Raw genomic sequence first — 20592 nt, forward strand, 5'->3', positions numbered from 1 at the left:
ATAAACTACAGAAAATTCACAGAGTGTTTCTGCGGTTCATGCCATTGTCTATTGTGCAATCCATGTGTTCAACACCCAGTATCATATATTAATATTTATTTATGCATACTGAAGCTTTTGGAGGATGTATACTGTATGTCTAAGTATGAAGCCATGGCCCATATAACTTAAAGTATGTTACTGGCAGGTATATTCAGAGTAGTATTCTGTATATTGAGATAATTTGTGGGAATAATGGAAACTATAGTAATTTAAGAGTTTATTGTTAAAAGTAGGAAGAGCCTGCACAAACCTCACTATGGGAGACTTTGATGTTGGGATCACGGATTCACTACAAACTTTGTAAACCTTCAGTAGGCCATTAAAACAACATAATGTGAAAGTACTAAGGTGCACTACCCTGGAATTTACAAGAAAATCACAAGAGAAGTTTTACATTTCTATTATGTAACTGTTGTACCTGTGTGCAGGTGGTGGATGTTAAGAGCTCATGGTGGTCAAGTGGTTAGCATCCCAGCTACATAAGGTGAATGTGTATGAGGCAGTGATCCGACTCCTGTTCAAACCTTCAGTTTTGTAATACAAGTGTAAATTCAGTGATATTCAAAAAACTTGCACATACACTATTATTTCTTGCTACATTAGGAACATCTCACTGCTATGCAGGGTGATTGCCAAATGAGGCCTGCCTCTGTGTCTGCAGCCCGAAATGTCGAGACGCAAAGTAGTTCGGGTACCTTATCAGATTGCAAGTGTAAGGAATTTAGCAAATCTTGATAGACATACATCTTCAGGAAATATAAATATGTTTGTTGTAATAATTAAATTTAATTAAAAACTGTAAGCAATCAAATAATGTGAAGTTTGCTAGCACTTCATGCAAATACATGTGGGTTTTTAAAATTATAGTACCTCTCAAATGTCATATAAATTAAATAATATGGCCAGTGATGAAAACATACAAATTAAAACGTAAGTCTGAGCAGGAGTTGAACCTTCACCTCAAACACATTCCTCTTATGTAGCTCGAATGCTAACCTCTTGACCACAATGAATTCTAACATCTGTCACCAATGCACAGTTGCATCAGTTACATAATAGATGCTTAAAACCTCTCTTGTAAATTTGTCAGAAGTGTCAGATTAGTGTACCCTACTACTTACACATTATATTGTTTTAATGACTTACTAAAGGTGCACAAATTTTGAAGTAAATCTATGATTCCAGCGTCGTGGTCTTCCCTTGTCAGTTCTGTGTGTTACATCACTCTGCTCACTTCAAGCATGTTGAAGGAAGTAAGTTTTGTGTTGTGTTGCGTTATTGCTCTTTTTTATATTTTGTCAAATTTATTCATTCTGCTTGACATTAAAAATGCTGAACTGTGTTGTGGCTGTATGTGAAAACTAATTAGAAACCTGTAGGTAATAGTATTACCTATCTTAAGTTTTTCAAAATTTCAGTGATACATCCTCAGTGGACTCAGCTTTGTCGAAGAAGTAATAGCATTAACATTAAAACTGCTGTTATCTATAATGTTCATTTTAGGGAGGACTACTATTTATTGGATCTTCAGACCCAGTTATTGAAACTTCCATCAAAGAAGACCTTAAAGCCACTGCATTGCCTAATTTGCACCTTATTAATACCACTTTTGCAGTCATTCCATTTTCTATCCACAGGTATCACAAATAAGTGGTAGAAGAAAACCCCACAAAACACATAAATGTGCATTTAGCACACTAATTTCACTGTCACTAAAGAAGAGAGCAATGGATCAAAATACAGAAACTGTAAAGGCCATATTGAGGACGAAATTAGAAAAATACTCAACTTTCTCTGAGAACAAGAAGCAAATTGTTAGCTCATGCCTTAAGGCAGAAAAAGGATGCAATGCCAAAGCCTTTAGCTTCACCATAGCACTAAGCTAAAGGCTTAGGTGCAACAGATTGTACAAAAAAATCTTTATAGATGCACAAATTAAATGTTTCATTAAACACCCTGTGGAAATCAAAAGATAAAAGCAAAGCCTTACTTTCGCACTCCGTGTCTAGGAAAAGTTACATTTATTGTATGCAAGGGACCTAATGGGTATACTATAACTGGGTTTTTTAACTTTTAAAAATATGGGTATCTAATTCTTTCTGCTGTATGAAATTACAGATAGTACCTGGAATATTTAGTAATGTGTTGCACCCAGTGAGCAAGCAGGCATAAACTTTAAGTGAAGCAGAGTAGCTGTTTGTATGAAGCTTTGATGAGATCAATATAGACAAGTCAGATATGTAAGAAGCAAGAGACTGACATCTGGACCACATAGCAAGATATACGTGGTTATAGCATGTGGTTTGTGTGGATACTGGACCCCAAATGATGATATTTGTGTACAGAGTTGTTGACAGGTACACAGAAAAGAATGAAAACTTTCCTACTTTTCAGACAAACCCTTTTTTGAACAAGAGTACACAAACACAATTTTGTGTGTGTATGTGTGTGTGTGTGTGTGTGTGTATGTGTGTGTGTGTGTGTGTGTGTATGTGTGTGTGTATGCTGTAGCTCATAAACAGATCCTTCTAAAAGCTAGTGAAATTCAGTGCTTCTTCTGTTCATTGAGTTAGAGTCTTTACGTCTAAATTATTTATTCTGCCCAATCTTTCCTTGCCATATTTGGGTATTTGCTTACACAAAACATAAGATGAAATTTTTCACAAATACCATATTGGATTACGGTTTCACAATGTGGTAAAAAAAGCAATAAATAAACAGAGTAATTGAGCAGATATTGAGGAAAGATAGTGAAGAACAAATGGTGTCTTAAACTTAATGCTCACTGTTCAGCAGTCTCCAGAAGAGGTTTATAGCATGTTCACCTCGCCTAGCAGCTCTATTCCAAAATTAAGAGACGTAATTTCATGTGCAGTGACTGAATAAAAAGACTCAGTGGAATGCTAAAGTTGGTTAATGATAATTTTGATATTATGGATTGGAGGGTATCTGTTGGCAAACAACCTATTTCAAGTGCTTTAGGCTTTGTAAGAACACACTGGAGGAAGTGCTTCATAGTTCCATCTCATCCTGTGAAAAAATAAAACTTTACTTTGTTTCCAAAGACAACTACTTATCTCAATACAGTCATTTCTAGGTTGCTTTTATGATCTGAAACTCGTTGCAATTTAAATTATGCATTGACCTCTAGGTACAATCATGGCTGTCTTGAAAATTTCTATTCCTAGGTAAGAATATTTGGCAGAGCCTAAGACCATCCATTACTCATGGAATTCAGAAGCCATTTGTATATCGTAATTATGAATGAAAGTACAGCTGATGTTAAGTCATGTAATTCTTCACTAATAAGAATGGAAACTGGTGCAAACTGCCTGACTTCCCAACTGTTCACAGGACTTGACACTGACATTGATACAGTTTTGTCCATTGTAGAAGGCAAACAAGAAATGGGTGACATTACATTAGATAATTTAACTGTGTCAGCTTTGATAAAGGCACTAGTGTTCCCTATGTTATCTTTACATTTGGGAATGTCTTCTTTCCAGATGCATCTTCATAGGAAAAATCACTTTGATATCCTAGCTGCAAGATAACTGACAAGATTCTACAGCTATGGGTGGACTGAGAAACTATGTTGTAGTGGTTTAAAAGATTCCCACAGATGAGTGATTTAAAGTACTCAAGTAATTAGAGGTGCTACATAAAATTTCAATAGCAGTAGTCTTTGTCAGGATGCAAATTTTATAAAAAAAATTGAAGCAGTCTTTGTCAAGATGCAAATTTTATAAAAAAAAATTGACCTGATTTTTCATAACCATCACTTTTAGTGTGTCATAAAAGTCTAGGATTTCAATAAGAATAGCAATGATATAACTAAAATATTTAATATAATAATAATAATTGTTTATAATCAGTACATGGAGACATGACTTTCTGAAAATTTGAGAGGTATGTCCCTTGAAATTTATTTAAGCTCTATAACACCAACAAATTTGAACACTTTTGATGATGTTATAATTTATACAGTATAAAATTGAAGTATGTTCTTCTCTTTATCAAGCAATGGTTGTGAACATAAGTATGCTGACAATGTTGTTGTTGTTGTTGTGGTCTTCAGTCCTGAGACTGGTTTGATGCAGCTCTACCTGCTGCTCTATCCTGTGCAAGCTTCTTCATCTCCCAGTACCTACCACAACCTACATCCTTCTGAATCTGTTTAGTGTATTCATCTCTTGGTCATTAGTTATGTGATCTACCCATCTAATCTTCAGCATTCTTCTGTAGCACCACATTTCAAAAGCTTCTATTCTCTTCTTGTCTAAACTATTTATTGTTCACGTTTCACTTCCATACATGGCTACACTCCATACAAATATTTTCAGAAACGACTTCGTAACACTTAAATCAATACTTGATGCTAACAAATTTCTCTTCTTCAGAAATGCTTTCCTTGCCATTGCCAGTCTACATTTTATATCCTCTCTACTTCGACAATCATCAGTTATTTTGCTCCCCAGATAGCAAAACTCCTTTACTACTTGAAGTGTCTCATTTCCTAATCTAATTCCCTCAGCATCACCCAACTTAATTCAACTACATTCCATTATCCTTGTTTTGCTTTTGTTGATGTTCATCTTATACCCTCCTATCAAGACACTGTCCATTCCATTCAACTGCTCTTCCAAGTCCTCTGCCGTTTCTGACAGAATTACAATGTCATCGGCGAACCTCAAAGTTTTTATTTCTTCTCCGTGGATTTTAATACCTACTGCAAACTTTTCTTTTGTTTCCTTTACTGCTTGCTCAATGTACAGATTGAATAGCATCAGGGAGAGGCTACAACCCTGTCTCACTCCCTTCCCAACCACTGCTTCCCTTTCATGTCACTCGACTCTTATAACTGCCGTCTGGTTTCTGTACAAATTGTAAATAGCCTTTTGCTCCCTGTATTTTACCCCTCCCACCTTCAGAATTTGAAAGAGAGTATTCCAGTCAACATTGTCAGAAGCTTTCTCTAAGTCTACAAATGCTAGAAACATAGGTTTGCCTTTCCTTAATCTTTCTTCTAAGATAAGTCTTAGGGTCAGTATTGCCTCACGTGTTCCAACATTTTTACGGAATCCAAACTGATCTTCCCTGAGGTCGGCTTCTGCCAGTTTTTCCATTCATCTGTAAAGAATTCGCATTAGTATTTTGCAGCTGTGACTTATCAAACTGATAGTTCAGTAATTTTCACATCTGTTAGCACCTGCTTTCTTTGGGATTGGAATTATTATATTCTTCTTGAAGTCTGAGGGAATTTTGCCTGTCTCATACATCTTGCTCACCAGATGGTAGAGTTTTGTCAGGACTGGCTCTCCCAAGGCTGTCAGTAGTTCTAATGGAATGTTATCTACTCCCGGGGCCTTGTTTCGACTTAGGTCTTTCAGTGCTCTGTCAAACTTTTCATCTAGTATCACACCTCCCATTTCGTCCTCATCTACATCCTCATCCATTCCATGATATTGTCCTCGAGAACATCGCCCCTGTATAGACCCTCTATATACTCCTTCCACCTTTCTGCTTTCCCTTCTTTGCTTAGAACTGGGTTTCCATCTGAGCTCTTGATATTCATGCAAGTGGTTCTCTTTTCTCCAAAGGTCTCTTTAATATTCCTGTATGCAGTACCTATCTTCCCCCTTGTGGGATAAGCCTCTACATCCTTACATTTGTCCTCTAGCCATTCCTGCTTAGCCATTTTGCACTTCCTGTCAATCTCATTTTTGAGACGTTTGTATTCCTTTTTGCCTGCTTCACTTACTGCATTTTTGTATTTTCTCCTTTCATCAATTAAATTCAGTATCTCTTCTGTTACCCAAGGATTTCTATTAACCCTCATCTTTTTACCTATTTGATCCTCTGCTGCCTTCACTATTTCATTCCTCAAAGCTACCCATTCTTCTTCCACTGTATTTCTTTTCCCCATTCCTGTCAATTGTTCCCTTATGCTCTCTCTGAAACTCTGTACAACCTCTGGTTTAGTCAGTTTATCCAGGTCCCATCTCCTTAAATTCCCAACTTTTTGCAGTTTCTTCAGTTTTAATCTGCAGTTCATAACCAATAGGTTTTGCTCAGAGTCCACATCTGCCCCTGGAAATGTCTTACAATTTAAAACCTGGTTCCTAAATCTCTGTTGTATCATTATATAATCTATCTGAAACCTGTTAGTATCTCCAGTGTTCTTCCATGTATACAGACTTCTTTCATGATTCTTGAACCAAGTGTTAGCTATGATTAAGTTATGCTCTGTGCAAAATTCTGTCAGGCGGCCTTCTCTTTCATTTCTTCCCCCCAATCCATATTCACCTACTGCGTTTCCTTCTCTTCCTTTTCCTACTGTCGAATTCCAGTCACCCATGACTATTAAATTTTCGTCTCCCTTCACTATCTGAATATTTTCTTTTATTTCATCATACATTTCTTCAATTTCTTCGTCATCTGCAGAGCTAGTTGGCATATAAACTTGTACTCCCTGCCGCCGTTGGATAAGCAGCTGCAGCAGCAAGTCGTATACTCCTAGCTCACTCATTTGTTACATAGTTTAATTCTTAATTTCTTTGCGTGTTTTTGGTACTTGCATTGTTTAATTCATAAATTTCGAGCGTATTATAGTATTTGAGAGTTGTAGCATCGCGTTTTAGTACCTGAATAGTGTAAATTCGCGTAGTCGTTTGTCTACTGTTTTGTTTTGAACGGCCAGTGTTGGTTGGTCGCAGTCAGTGTGCTCCCTGCCGCCGTTGGATAAGCAGCTGAGCAGCAAGTCGTATACTCCTAGCTCACTCATTTGTTACATAGTTTAACTCTTAATTTCTTTGCGTGTTTTTGGTTCTTGCATTGTTTAATTCATAAATTTTGGGCGTATTATAGTATTTGAGAGTGTAGCATCGTGTTTTAGTACCTGAATAGTGTAATTTCGCTTAGTCTCCTTCCGCCGCCGAGCAGTGTCAGCAGTACGCAAGTAGCAGCATTACTGCATTTACTAGGCAATCTTGTATTTTAATAACCGTTTAAATTTTGTCGATTTGTTTGCGCTCTCTGTAGATTAGTTCAGACATTCTTAGCAAAACAGTTTTTAGCATGGATAGGGACTGCAACTGCTGTGTTCGGATGCAGGCTGAGTTGGCATCCCTTCGCTCCCAGCTTCAGGCAGTGTTGGCTTCGGTCACACAGCTTGAGGCTGTTGCCAATGGGCATCACTGTGGGGGTCGGGATGGGGGTTTGTCGGGGACGGCTAGCTCGTCCCACGCATCCCCTGATCGGACTACGACTGTGGTTGCCCGGGATACTGCCCGCATTGAGGCTGATCCCTCACCTGTGGTAGAGTGGGAGGTCGTTTCAAGGTGTGGCAGGGGGCGAAAGACATTCCGGAGGGCTGAACGGAAAGCCTCTCCAGTTTGTCTGACGAACCGGTTTCAGGCTCTGTCTCAGGCTGATACTGATCTTCGGCCTGACATGGCTGCTTGTCCTGTTCCAGAGGTTGCCCCTCAGTCTGCAAGATCCGGGCAGTCGCAGAGGGTGGGCTTACTGGTAGTTGGGAGCTCCAACGTCAGGCGTGTAATGGGGCCCCTTAGGGAAATGGCAGCAAGAGAGGGGAAGAAAACCAATGTGCACTCCGTGTGCATACCGGGGGGAGTCATTCCAGATGTGGAAAGGGTCCTTCCGGATGCCATGAAGGGTACAGGGTGCACCCATCTGCAGGTGGTCGCTCATGTCGGCACCAATGATGTGTGTCGCTATGGATCGGAGGAAATCCTCTCTGGCTTCCGGCGGCTATCTGATTTGGTGAAGACTGCCAGTCTCACTAGCGGGATGAAAGCAGAGCTCACCATCTGCAGCATCGTCGACAAGACTGACTGCGGACCTTTGGTACAGAGCCGAGTGGAGGGTCTGAATCAGAGGCTGAGACGGTTCTGCGACCGTGTGGGCTGCAGATTCCTTGACTTGCGCCATAGGGTGGTGGGGTTTCGGGTTCCGCTGGATAGGTCAGGAGTCCACTACACACAACAAGCGGCTACACGGGTAGCAGGGGTTGTGTGGCGTGGGCTGGGCGGTTTTTTAGGTTAGATGGCCTTGGGCAAGTACAGAAAGGGCAACAGCCTCAACGGGTGCGGGGCAAAGTCAGGACATGCGGGGACCAAGCAGCAATCGGTATTGTAATTGTCAACTGTCGAAGCTGCGTTGGTAAAGTACCGGAACTTCAAGCGCTGATAGAAAGCACCGAAGCTGAAATCATTATAGGTACAGAAAGCTGGCTTAAGCCAGAGATAAATTCTGCCGAAATTTTTACAAAGGTACACACGGTGTTTAGAAAGGATAGATTGCATGCAACCGGTGGTGGAGTGTTCATCGCTGTTAGTAGTAGTTTATCCTGTAGTGAAGTAGAAGTGGATAGTTCCTGTGAATTATTATGGGTGGAGGTTACACTAAACAACCGAACTAGGTTAATAATTGGCTCCTTTTATCGACCTCCCGACTCAGCAGCATTAGTGGCAGAACAACTGAGAGAAAATTTGGAATACATTTCACATAAATTTTCTCAGCATGTTATAGTCTTAGGTGGAGATTTCAATTTACCAGATATAGACTGGGACACTCAGATGTTTAGGACGGGTGGTAGGGACAGAGCATCGAGTGACATTATACTGGGTGCACTATCCGAAAATTACCTCGAGCAATTAAACAGAGAACCGACTCGTGGAGATAACATCTTGGACCTACTGATAACAAACAGACCCGAACTTTTCGACTCTGTATGTACAGAACAGGGAATCAGTGATCATAAGGCCGTTGCAGCATCCCTGAATATGGAAGTTAATAGGAATATAAAAAAAGGGAGGAAGGTTTATCTGTTTAGCAAGAGTAATAGAAGGCAGATTTCAGACTACCTAACAGATCAAAACGAAAATTTCTGTTCCGACACTGACAATGTTGAGTGTTTATGGAAAAAGTTCAAGGCAATCGTAAAATGCGTTTTAGACAGGTACGTGCCGAGTAAAACTGTGAGGGACGGGAAAAACCCACCGTGGTACAACAACAAAGTTAGGAAACTACTGCGAAAGCAAAGAGAGCTCCACTCCAAGTTTAAACGCAGCCAAAACCTCTCAGACAAACTGAAGCTAAACGATGTCAAAGTTAGCGTAAGGAGGGCTATGCGTGAAGCGTTCATTGAATTCGAGAGTAAAATTCTATGTACCGACTTGACAGAAAATCCTAGGAAGTTCTGGTCTTACGTTAAATCAGTAAGTGGCTCGAAACAGCATATCCAGACATACGGGATGATGATGGCATTGAAACAGAGGATGACATGCGTAAAGCTGAAATACTAAACACCTTTTTCCAAAGCTGTTTCATAGAGGAAGACCGCACTGCAGTTCCTTCTCTAAATCCTCGCACAAACGAAAAAATGGCTGACATCGAAATAAGTGTCCAAGGAATAGAAAAGCAACTGGAATCACTCAATAGAGGAAAGTCCACTGGACCTGACGGGATACCAATTCGATTCTACACAGAGTACGCGAAAGAACTTGCCCCCCTTCTAACAGCCGTGTACCGCAAGTCTCTAGAGGAACGGAGGGTTCCAAATGATTGGAAAAGAGCACAGATAGTCCCAGTCTTCAAGAAGGGTCGTCGAGCAGATGCGCAAAACTATAGACCTATATCTCTTACGTCGATCTCTTGTAGAATTTTAGAACATGTTTTTTGCTCGCGTATCATGTCATTTCTGGAAACCCAGAATCTACTATGTAGGAATCAACATGGATTCCGGAAACAGCGATCGTGTGAGACCCAACTCGCCTTATTTGTTCATGAGACCCAGAAAATATTAGATACAGGCTCCCAGGTAGATGCTATTTTTCTTGACTTCCGGAAGGCGTTCGATACAGTTCCGCACTGTCGCCTGATAAACAAAGTAAGAGCCTACGGAATATCAGACCAGCTGTGTGGCTGGATTGAAGAGTTTTTAGCAAACAGAACACAGCATGTTGTTATCAATGGAGAGACGTCTACAGACGTTAAAGTAACCTCTGGCGTCCCACAGGGGAGTGTTATGGGACCATTGCTTTTCACAATATATATATAAATGACTTAGTAGATAGTGTCGGAAGTTCCATGCGGCTTTTCGCGGATGATGCTGTAGTATACAGAGAAGTTGCTGCATTAGAAAATTGTAGCGAAATACAGGAAGATCTGCAGCGGATAGGCACTTGGTGCAGGGAGTGGCAACTGACCCTTAACATAGACAAATGTAATGTATTGCGAATACATAGAAAGAAGGATCCTTTATTGTATGATTATATGATAGCGGAACAAACACTGGTAGCAGTTACTTCTGTAAAATATCTGGGAGTATGCGTACGGAACGATTTGAAGTGGAATGATCATATAAAACTAATTGTTGGTAAGGCGGGTACCAGGTTGAGATTCATTGGGAGAGTGCTTAGAAAGTGTAGTCCATCAACAAGGGAGGTGGCTTACAAGACACTCGTTCGACCTATACTTGAGTATTGCTCATCAGTGTGGGATCCGTACCAGGTCGGGTTGACGGAGGAGATAGAGAAGATCCAAAGAAGAGTGGCGCGTTTTGTCACTGGGTTATTTGGTAACCGTGATAGCGTTACGGAGATGTTTAATAAACTCAAGTGGCAGACTCTGCAAGAGAGGCGCTCTGCAGGTTTCGAGAGGGTGCGTTTCTGGATGAGGTATCGAATATATTGCTTCCGCCTACTTATACTTCCCGAGGAGATCACGAATGTAAAATTAGAGAGATTAGAGCGCGCACGGAGGCTTTCAGACAGTCGTTCTTCCCGCGAACCATACGCGACTGGAACAGGAAAGGGAGGTAATGACAGTGGCACGTAAAGTGCCCTCCGCCACACACCGTTGGGTGGCTTGCGGAGTATCAATGTAGATGTAGATGTAGATGTACTACTGTAGTAGGCGTGGGCTTCATGTCTATCTTGGCCACAATAATGCGTTCGCTATGCTGTTTGTAGTAGCTTACCCATACTCCTATTTTTTTATTCATTGTTAAACCGACTCCTGCGTTACCCCTATTTGATTTTGTATTTATAACCCTGTATTCGCCTGAGCAAAAGTCTTCTTCCTCCTGCCAGTGAACATCACTAATTCCTACTATATCTGACTTTAACCCATCCATTTCCCTTTTTAAATTTTCTAACCTACCTGCTCGATTAAGTGATCTGACATTCCATACTCCGATCCGTAGAACGCGTTTTATTTCTCCTGATAGCAACGTCCTCCTCCAGAGATCTGAATGGGGGACTATTTTACCTTCAGAATATTTTATGCAAGAGGACACCATCATCATTTAACCATACAGTAAAGCTGCATGCACTCGGGAAAAATTACGGCTGTAGTTTTCCCTTGCTTTCAGCCATTCGCAGTACCAGCACAGCAAGGCCGGTTTGGTTAGTGTTACAAGGCCAGATCAGTCAATCATTCAGACTGTTGCCCCTGCAACTACTGAAAAGACTGCTGCCCCTCTTCAGGAACCACATGTTTGTTTGGCCTCTCAACAGATACCCCTCCGTTGGGGTTGCAACTACGGTGTGGCTATCTGCATCGCTGAGGCACGCAAGCCTCCCCACCAACGGCAAGGTCCGTGGGTCTTTGGGGGATGCCATAGCTATACATAAATCATTGAAAACCGTAGGCTGAGCACTAATTAAATTCAGAAAAAAGTGATACAGCATTGATTAGGCCCTTACAAGTGAAAACTGAGTATTAATTAATCCCAGAAAAAATGATATGGTATTAATTGGACCAAAAAAGTGAAAGGAAAAGTTTGCATTAATTAAACCCAAAAAGGACTACTGGGAATTAATTAGACCCAACCATTACTAAATTCATAAAATATAAAGAACTTTCTCCTCTTAATATGGAGTGGCTCACAACACAGTTAATGTACATCTCTTCCCATTCCTCAGGTTTCTGTAATTGCCAATTACTATCCACCTACATATTGATATTATTACATTCTGCTTGATAGGTAATTACTTCCTCTGTCACTGTCACTTTCTACATATTTATGGTCTTCAAAATGGGAAAATTACTTCCTTACTGTTTAAGTGTAACATACTTCTTCACTTAACTATAGCCTCTCATGCTGCTTGCTATATCTGTTTTCATTAACAGTTACAACTAAGTCAAATCATACACCTTAAATTCTACAAATGTATGTATCAGTTCTTTGGTGTTTCCCAAGAATGTACTATAATATGAAACATCAGTAATCTCTCCCGGATTAGTGATTAAGAACCTCACTTCGGAGAAAAGTGGTTGTTCAGTAGCCCACCAGTCAGTGGCTGGACTGCCACAACCGCATTAAGAATCAATCTCTACTTGATATTCTGATTAACCTAAGTCTGCTATGGATATTTACAGAAGACATTTCTTTCCATGTGTATCAACAGTTTGTAACACAGGCGGGAGTACAAATGGGTAGGGTGTGACTGTAACTGGCTTCTCGTTTCATGACAGTGCGCCCTGTCCACACCACGTACCTGATAATTCCGCTGTGGTCGTACTGTTCTGCTCCACATTGCTGCTGGCTTGCCTGAAATTATCTATCTAACTGTGCAAGCGAGTCAGGGGAGCCACTCATTGTCAGAACACAACACTGTTCTACGTCTGGTCTGAACAACTATATTCTGAGACAATAAAAGGAAATCACAGGTTGCACTGTTTACAGTCTGATTCATAAATGTTTATTCCAATTAACAATCTTGATGATTATCTGTCCACAGTATCACTCAGATGAGCGTACGCGTAACCGACACAACGCGGGTGATTGTTGATGATGCGGAAGCCGAATGATCGAACGGAAGTTCTTATGCTCATTACACATACTGATGTCTGGTAATTGTGCTCCTTGACACTAGTAATGATATAACACTGTTCATAAAGTTAATTTTTCAGTTCTCAGTTCTCACTTGTACGAGCGTGCGCGTAACTGTCATGGCACAGCTGATCGTTGATAATGCGGAAACACGATGATAGAACGCACATCCTCACATTCGCTACAAGATACTGGCACTTGTTTACACTCTTTTATGGTAACTAATTTTTGCTAATTCACATCAGATCATTCTGGGAGACCGAACATGGCGTGGATGATTGACACTGTACAGTACGACTCGCGACGAGAGGATACACAAATACGTTATCAGCAACACTGCTCATTTTTAAATTACTTCTTAATGCACTTTCCTCTGAATCACTTTACATATTTTATCACTTTACTGCAATAACACTTGTAGCAACACTTCAACTTCCATACTAAGAATGCTTCTTACCTGCAGAGCTACCCAGAACACAACATAACAGTTCCGTGTCCCGCGCTCGACTCTGTACAGACGTGGCTGCCCACAAAGATACTCCACAACTAAGCCAGCGATATGACAATACGCTTACAAGTTGCTTCTTTCTCTGGACCAATGTTAGTATCCATTATTTACACCACCCACAGTGCTGCTGGCATTGATGGCATAGTGGCTGCTCTGCCCATCTCTTCTTCGTTTGACCTTCCTCTTGACCTTTACATTACACTGTTTCAGTTCCACCACATACCAATTTCCAAATACATTTTTGGACTTTGCGTAAACTAAAAAATGTTTGGTTATGTAATTCTTGTGATCTGTTATGGCATTTGATATATGTTAAAAGAGTCTTGATATTTCCAAACAGATCTCTTTAGATTCTTGATGTGTCCATACCACATTTCAGTCTACTATTTTGAAGGTAACCCTATTAACATGCCTATCATTTCACTTTTTTCATTCCTTATCTTTTTATTGATGTTTGTCTTTGCTAATTTTACCTTCCCTTCTATACACAACTGCTTTCTGGGAGGAAAGACACTATCTCTTCTATTTACTTAGAATTTCTAACTCTTGTCATAATTTCTCAAATTATGAAATTAATGCTGCCATGTACTACATTTTGCAATACATCTTCCGTTTCTGTCACAAAATTTTCCCAAGCTCCATGTTTACAAGTACAGAAAGTCCTACATAAACACCCAGTTACCCTCATACACAGTTTCACAGGATTAGAAGCAGGGGGGTGTGGAGATACATATACTGCTTCTAACTTATTTCATTCCATTCCATCTTTCCAGACTCTTGAAGTAAATTGTGGTCCATATCAGAGAAAACCCTCTTTGGTTTCCTGTACTTACAGAAACATTCCTTCTCCAATTTATTGAATCTTTAGAGGAAACAGCTTCATGAACATGGAAAACATTTACAATACCACACAGGTGTAACAATACCCATCCCTGGATCGGGGTAAGGCTCTATATAGTTCCCCTACTAGAATTTGCAATATGTCATTTAAATTTGTACTTTGCATAGACAACAACTTTGTCACCTTGCTAACTTTGATGTGCTGGCATGTATCACACATTTTTATGTACTCATGGACAAAGTTTTTTATGTTATCAAAGTACACACACTCTCATAATTTGTCTACATATTTTTTCAGCCAAACATATTTGTAGCTTAAATATACTACATTTACTAACTTTTCAATGTACTTTTTAGGCCAGAATACTACCCAATGTTCAAATTCTTCAGACCTTCACTGGAACAAAGCTACAGAATTCATTTTATATAATTTTCACCTCCTTTTTCTAGCCCAGTTCAGTTTTTATGAATTTCTGTGCCTTGTCTTCATTTTGTTTGTCTGAGGTTTTTACAAACTTCTCCTATCTTTTTTGCCCCACCACATCTTTACTACAAAACATTTTCAGACACCCTTCATCTTTCTTCCGGTTCCAATGGTAATATTGATAGAACTTCTGGTACTTGATTTTGTTTCCCACGAATCTACGTCACTGTTACCTTAAATCATTGCAGTATCAGAGGTCCCCTGGTCAACTGGCTAAGCAATAACTGACAATTTTTTGAAGAGATCAATGCATTATGATCAGCAAAAACTATAGTTTCCTACCCCCAGTTCAGAAAAGTTTTGAAAACACCACACTACAGCTAATGCCTCTCTCCCTCCCATGTTTATGAAGTATTTGACTTCCAAAGACAATAGCTCTCTGTATCTCTCTTCCTTCCACCTTCACCAATTGGAAGAGGTCCATTGCAGGCCCAAATCCACTGCTGTCTGCTCTCATACAAAATGGTAAGCCCAAAATAGGGTGAAGCAGCAACTTATCTTTCAACAGTTCCTCTTTTAATGTTTGAAACACAGTTTAACAGGTCTCATTCAAATAAAGGTCACATTTACTTTCAAAAGAGGGATAAATGCTGCATCATTTTCTTAACACTATGTCACTTAATATTTCCTGAAGGATTTTAATTGAAGTTCCTTAATCTTTGTTCAGTACATTAACTACTGAGGTAAAAACATCAAAATTTTCTGCATAATACTGAACTGCAATGATCCCACTGCATTTTTAGTGGGATTGATGGCATTGGTACATTGGGCAGTTTAGTATTGAATTAGCAAATTCTTCTTGGTACTTAATGAACACCCTTTTCCTATCAGAAATCAATTTATCCACATTAGCATATACTGCTCCAATGTCTTCATATCATCTGTGTAATCCATGCACAATGCATGTAACATGGATCATTTTAGGATAACTAACAACAAGACCTGCCTCTGCCTTCTTCATGAATACTGCAGTATCTGTTATTTTTCAATGAAGTGTTGTCAAATTTCACACTACCTACCCGCAAAATTTGCATTGCTTCATCAAATACACTCACAATCATCATATGGTTAGGAATTGTCATTTCTTGTTTTTTTTTAGCAGAAAATCTTTCTTCTAAATCACTCTCTCCTTTTTTAATACCTTGAAAATGACAATCCCAATTTTTCTTCCAGTTGGGTCTGTAGTTTCATCTAACATAACCCAGATTTTCTGAGTTTCACATGCAGAATGAATTTGTTGTAGCGTTTGTTGGTGACACATTGGAAGATATTTTTCTCAAGACTGGATCTTCAGGAATGTCAAGATTTGAATATTTGTAGAGAAGGTACCTTACCACTGGATTTGTTGAATTTAGAAATATGTTGGCCAACGCAAGTGCCCTACATATATCTTCACAATAAACTGAAAATGTGTCAGGTCATGGAAAAGAACCTAGAATTTCATCACTGATTGGAGATTGTTTTTGCATCTGGCATGAAACTGAGCAATATGATTTTGGCCTCCAGTTGGTTTGTTACTTTACACTGCTGTACAGTCTTTACTGCTATCCCACAAGGTTGGCAGGACAGGACATGTCCAGCTGAACTAAATTTATCCTTGAATTCTGCAACGTACTGCTGTAGATGATAATACGGAATGTGAATGGCCAACTTTGGTTTATTAGCAGAATTTTAGGAAAGTGTTGTTCATCTGTAAAGAAGACTGCTTGTAGGATGTTAGTTTGACCTATTTATGGGTACCATACTGCTCAAGTGTTTGGGATCTGTATCGAGTCAGATTAATGGAAGATATTCAAGTCATTCAGAGGCAGCCTGCTAGATTTGTTACTGGGGTGTTTGAACAACATACAAGTATTAAGGAGATGCTCTGGAACTCAAATGAGAATCCATGGAAGGAAGGTGATGTTCTTCATGATGAACAGTACTGAGGAAATTTAGAGAACTTGCATCTACAGCTGGCTGCAGAACAATTCTACTGCTGTCAACATACATTGTGTGTAAGAACCATGAAGATGACATACAATAAAGTAAGGTTCATATGAAGGCATACAGACAGTCTTTTTTCCTTCAGTCTAGCTGTGAATGGAACAGGAAAGGAAATGACTAGTAGTGGTATGGGCTACCTTCATCCATGCACTGTACAGTGGCTTGTGGAATATGTATGTGTATGTGGGTGTAGATATATTACACCCCATTTCTCCATTCCGTCTAAATCTTTATCTATTGTCTTCCTCTTAGCAATAGTAACAGGGCAAGGCTTTTAACTGAAATAATTGTGCAGTTCAGCACTGAGCTTGTACTTGTATTTCATTACTTGTCCAGGTTGGGTGGAAAATACTTCTATATTTCTCCTGACAACATTCAGTTGGTCTTGTTTTTGGGCTTCAGTTACTGATGTAAATCACTTACTGATTATTTTTTGTAACTCTCCTTCTCTCTCATCCTCAGCCAAGTTTTCCTCCTTCCATGGTGACCTTCCAGTTTGTACATTTCCATAATTTATGGAAAAATTTCAGTGATAGCACTCCTTTTTCCACTCCATTACTCATCATCATTTCTTTAAAATCTACCACAGCTGCTCCTTCCACCCTTTCATTTGTAAACAGCAGATATAACAATTAATTTGTACTTTGTATTTTTAACAGTCAATCCATTCCTAAAATAATGTTCACCCTAAGACCACAAACTATTAAAACATATTGTTTCAATCTCATTTCTTCTACAATGAACTCTAGAAATTCTTGTTTGCTAGTGGACTTACTTAATTTGCCTGTCGGTCCTGTGACCTAGATATTAGTCACCAGCACACCTCCTAGCTTTTGGTGGTCTTTTAAAACTTCATACGTACACACAGGGTGTTTCAAAAATGACCAGTATATTTGAAACGGCAATAAAAACTAAACGAGCAGCGATAGAAATACACCGTTTGTTGCAATATGCTTGGGACAACAGTACATTTTCAGGCAGACAAACTTTCGAAATTACAGTAGTTACAATTTTCAACAACAGATGGCGCTGCGGTCTGGGAATCTCTATAGTACAATATTTTCCACCATGCGTAGCAATAATATGGCGTAGTCTCTGAATGAAATTACCCGACACCTTTGACAACGTGTCTGGCGGAATGGCTTCACATGCAGATGAGATGTACTGCTTCAGCTGTTCAATTGTTTCTGGATTCTGGCGGTACACCTGGTCTTTCAAGTGTCCCCACAGAAAGAAGTCACAGGGGTTCATGTCTGGCGAATAAGGAGGCCAATCCACGCTGCCTCCTGTATGTTTCGGATAGCCCAAAGCAATCACACGATCATCGAAATATTCATTCAGGAAGTTAAAGACGTCGGCCGTGCGATGTGGCCGGGCACCATCTTGCATAAACCACGAGGTGTTCGCAGTGTTGTCTAAGGCAGTTTGTACCGCCACAAATTCACAAAGAATGTCCAGATAGTGTGATGCAGTAATCATTTCGGATCTGAAAAATGGGCCAATGATTCCTTTGGAAGAAATGGCGGCCCAGACCAGTACTTTTTGAGGATGCAGGGACGATGGGACTGCAACATAGGGCTTTTCGGTTCCCCATATGCGCCAGTTCTGTTTATTGACGAAGCCGTCCAGGTAAAAATAAGCTTCGTCAGTAAACCAAATGCTGCCCACATGCATATCGCCGTCATCAATCCTGTGCACTATATCGTTAGCGAATGTCTCTCGTGCAGCAATGGTAGTGGCGCTGAGGGGTTGCCGCGTTTGAATTTTGTATGGATAGAGGTGTAAACTCTGGTGCATGAGACGATACGTGGACGTTGGCATCATTTGGACCGCAGCTGCAACACGGCGAACGGAAACCCGAGGCCGCTGCTGGATCACATGCTGCACTAGCTGCGCGTTGCCCTCTGTGGTTGCCGTACGCAATCGCCCTACCTTTCCAGCACGTTCATCCGTCACGTTCCCAGTCCGTTGAAATTTTTCAAACAGATCCTTTATTGTATCGCTTTTTGGTCCTTTGGTTACATTAAACCTCCGTTGAAAACTTCATCTTGTTGCAACAACACTGTGTTCTAGGTGGTGGAATTCCAACACCAGAAAAATCCTCTGTTCTAAGGAATAAACCATGTTGTCTACAGCACACTTGCACGTTGTGAACAGCACACACTTACAGCAGAAAGACGACGTACAGAATGGCGCACCCACAGACTGCATTGTCTTCTATATCTTTCACATCACTTGCAGCGCCATCTGTTGTTGAAAATTGTAACTACTGTAATTTCGAAAGTTTGTCTGCCTGAAAATGTACTGTTGTCCTAAGCATATTGCAACAAACGGTGTATTTCTATCGCTGCTCGTTTAGTTTATATTGCCGTTTCAAATATACCGGTCATTTTTGAAACACCCTGTGTATCTGAATAGTGTAGGACTGGTATAACTGAGATATGACATGATCTAGTACAGAAACATACTTTATTTACAATGAACTGCACACAGTGAGAGAAACACATCTGTTCTACTGTTTTAGCACATGGCTCAATCAAAGATCATCTCCTGTAAAGTAGAATCATTTGTCAGTGAATGTGTCACTGTAATGGGATTGGTGTGGGGCATCCAGCAGCGAAGGTGTGCCTTTGAGGTTGGGTTAGCATAGTTTGTCCTCTTTCTCCATCATTGTTGCCATGGTGGATAGTAAAGTTCAAGGGATGGTAATGGTGAGAAAGCCATTGGAAGGTAGCCATGATATGAGATAGCTGCTTTGTTAATATCATTAGGCAGTACGTAAGAACATTTGCAGTGGTGGCTGATGAAACCCATCTCGGTGTCACATTCAGAGTGTTTCTCTTCAATGATGAGGAAATTGTCCATAATTTTGACACTCAGGTTATAGGTTTGAAAATTTTTGGTGTCAAGATTCATTATGAAATCAGCAACAGGCATGGTGTGCATGGTCACTTTGTCATGGAGATTGGCAGAGTCAATGTGCTAGTGGTGGATGGGTCATCCTGAAGACTCCATGTTAGTTTTAAGCTGTTTACTGACACTGTGGTGGATTTGCCATTGAGAAGTGTATCAGTGGTATGGATCCTGTGTTTTAACACCTTGTGTGGGGCCCATATAGGGAGAATGTAAAGTGGAGCAGATGGTATCATTGTGGAACATGATGTGCGTGCAATTGCAAGCACTTTATGGACAAAAGTATTATTGGCATCATGGGGCTGTGAGAGTGGACTTTTCAGGTGAGAAATATGTTCTTTAACCCTTGCAACAAGTGTGATAAGTCCAGTGGTATCTATGGGTGGTACTTAAATCACGAAACTGGTGGGGAGAGCGACTGATGCATAATATAAAAGTTTGGCAAGGGATGAGTTCTTTCTTGTGTGTAGTGTGTATACTGAGAAGCATCAATGGCAGTGCTTCTGTCCAGTACCCTCCATGGCACAGTAGAGCAGCCTTTACTGTACAGTGACACTGTTCCACCTACCATTACTTAATGGGTGATATGTGGTAGTATGGCAATAGTGGGTGCCACAAAGAGAGCACAGTGCAGAAAATAGAGCAGACCTGAATTGTCAACCCTGGTCAGGGGTAATGGACAGAGGGCATCAAAAGTGAGCAATCCAGGAGTCAATGAAAGCTGTTGCTGTTGACTCAACTGACATGTCATGCATGTAGGGGGATAGCTTCTATCTTTCTTGTGATGCGGTCAATGATTGATAGTATATACCAATAACCATCAGTTTCGGGAAGGATTTTCACCAAGTCAGTGTGTACAAGGTGAGAGACCCTTTTGGTATTGTAAATAGTCTGGGTGCTGGTTGTGCTTGTCATCTCTCTTTGTTTTCTAAGAAGGCATACACTTACATGTACATTCAC

The 20592-nt window shown here is 40.2% G+C and overlaps 1 protein-coding gene across 1 annotated transcript in view; it reads left to right on the forward strand.

Moving 5' to 3' along the window:
- Positions 1-20592, forward strand: part of LOC124614042 (integrin alpha-PS5-like) — a 586089-nt gene that overhangs the window by 721 nt on the left and 564776 nt on the right. The window lies entirely within an intron of this gene.

The sequence above is a fragment of the Schistocerca americana genome, chromosome 4 (assembly GCF_021461395.2).
Source record: "Schistocerca americana isolate TAMUIC-IGC-003095 chromosome 4, iqSchAmer2.1, whole genome shotgun sequence".
In the NCBI taxonomy this organism is placed as follows: Eukaryota; Metazoa; Arthropoda; class Insecta; order Orthoptera; family Acrididae; genus Schistocerca; species Schistocerca americana.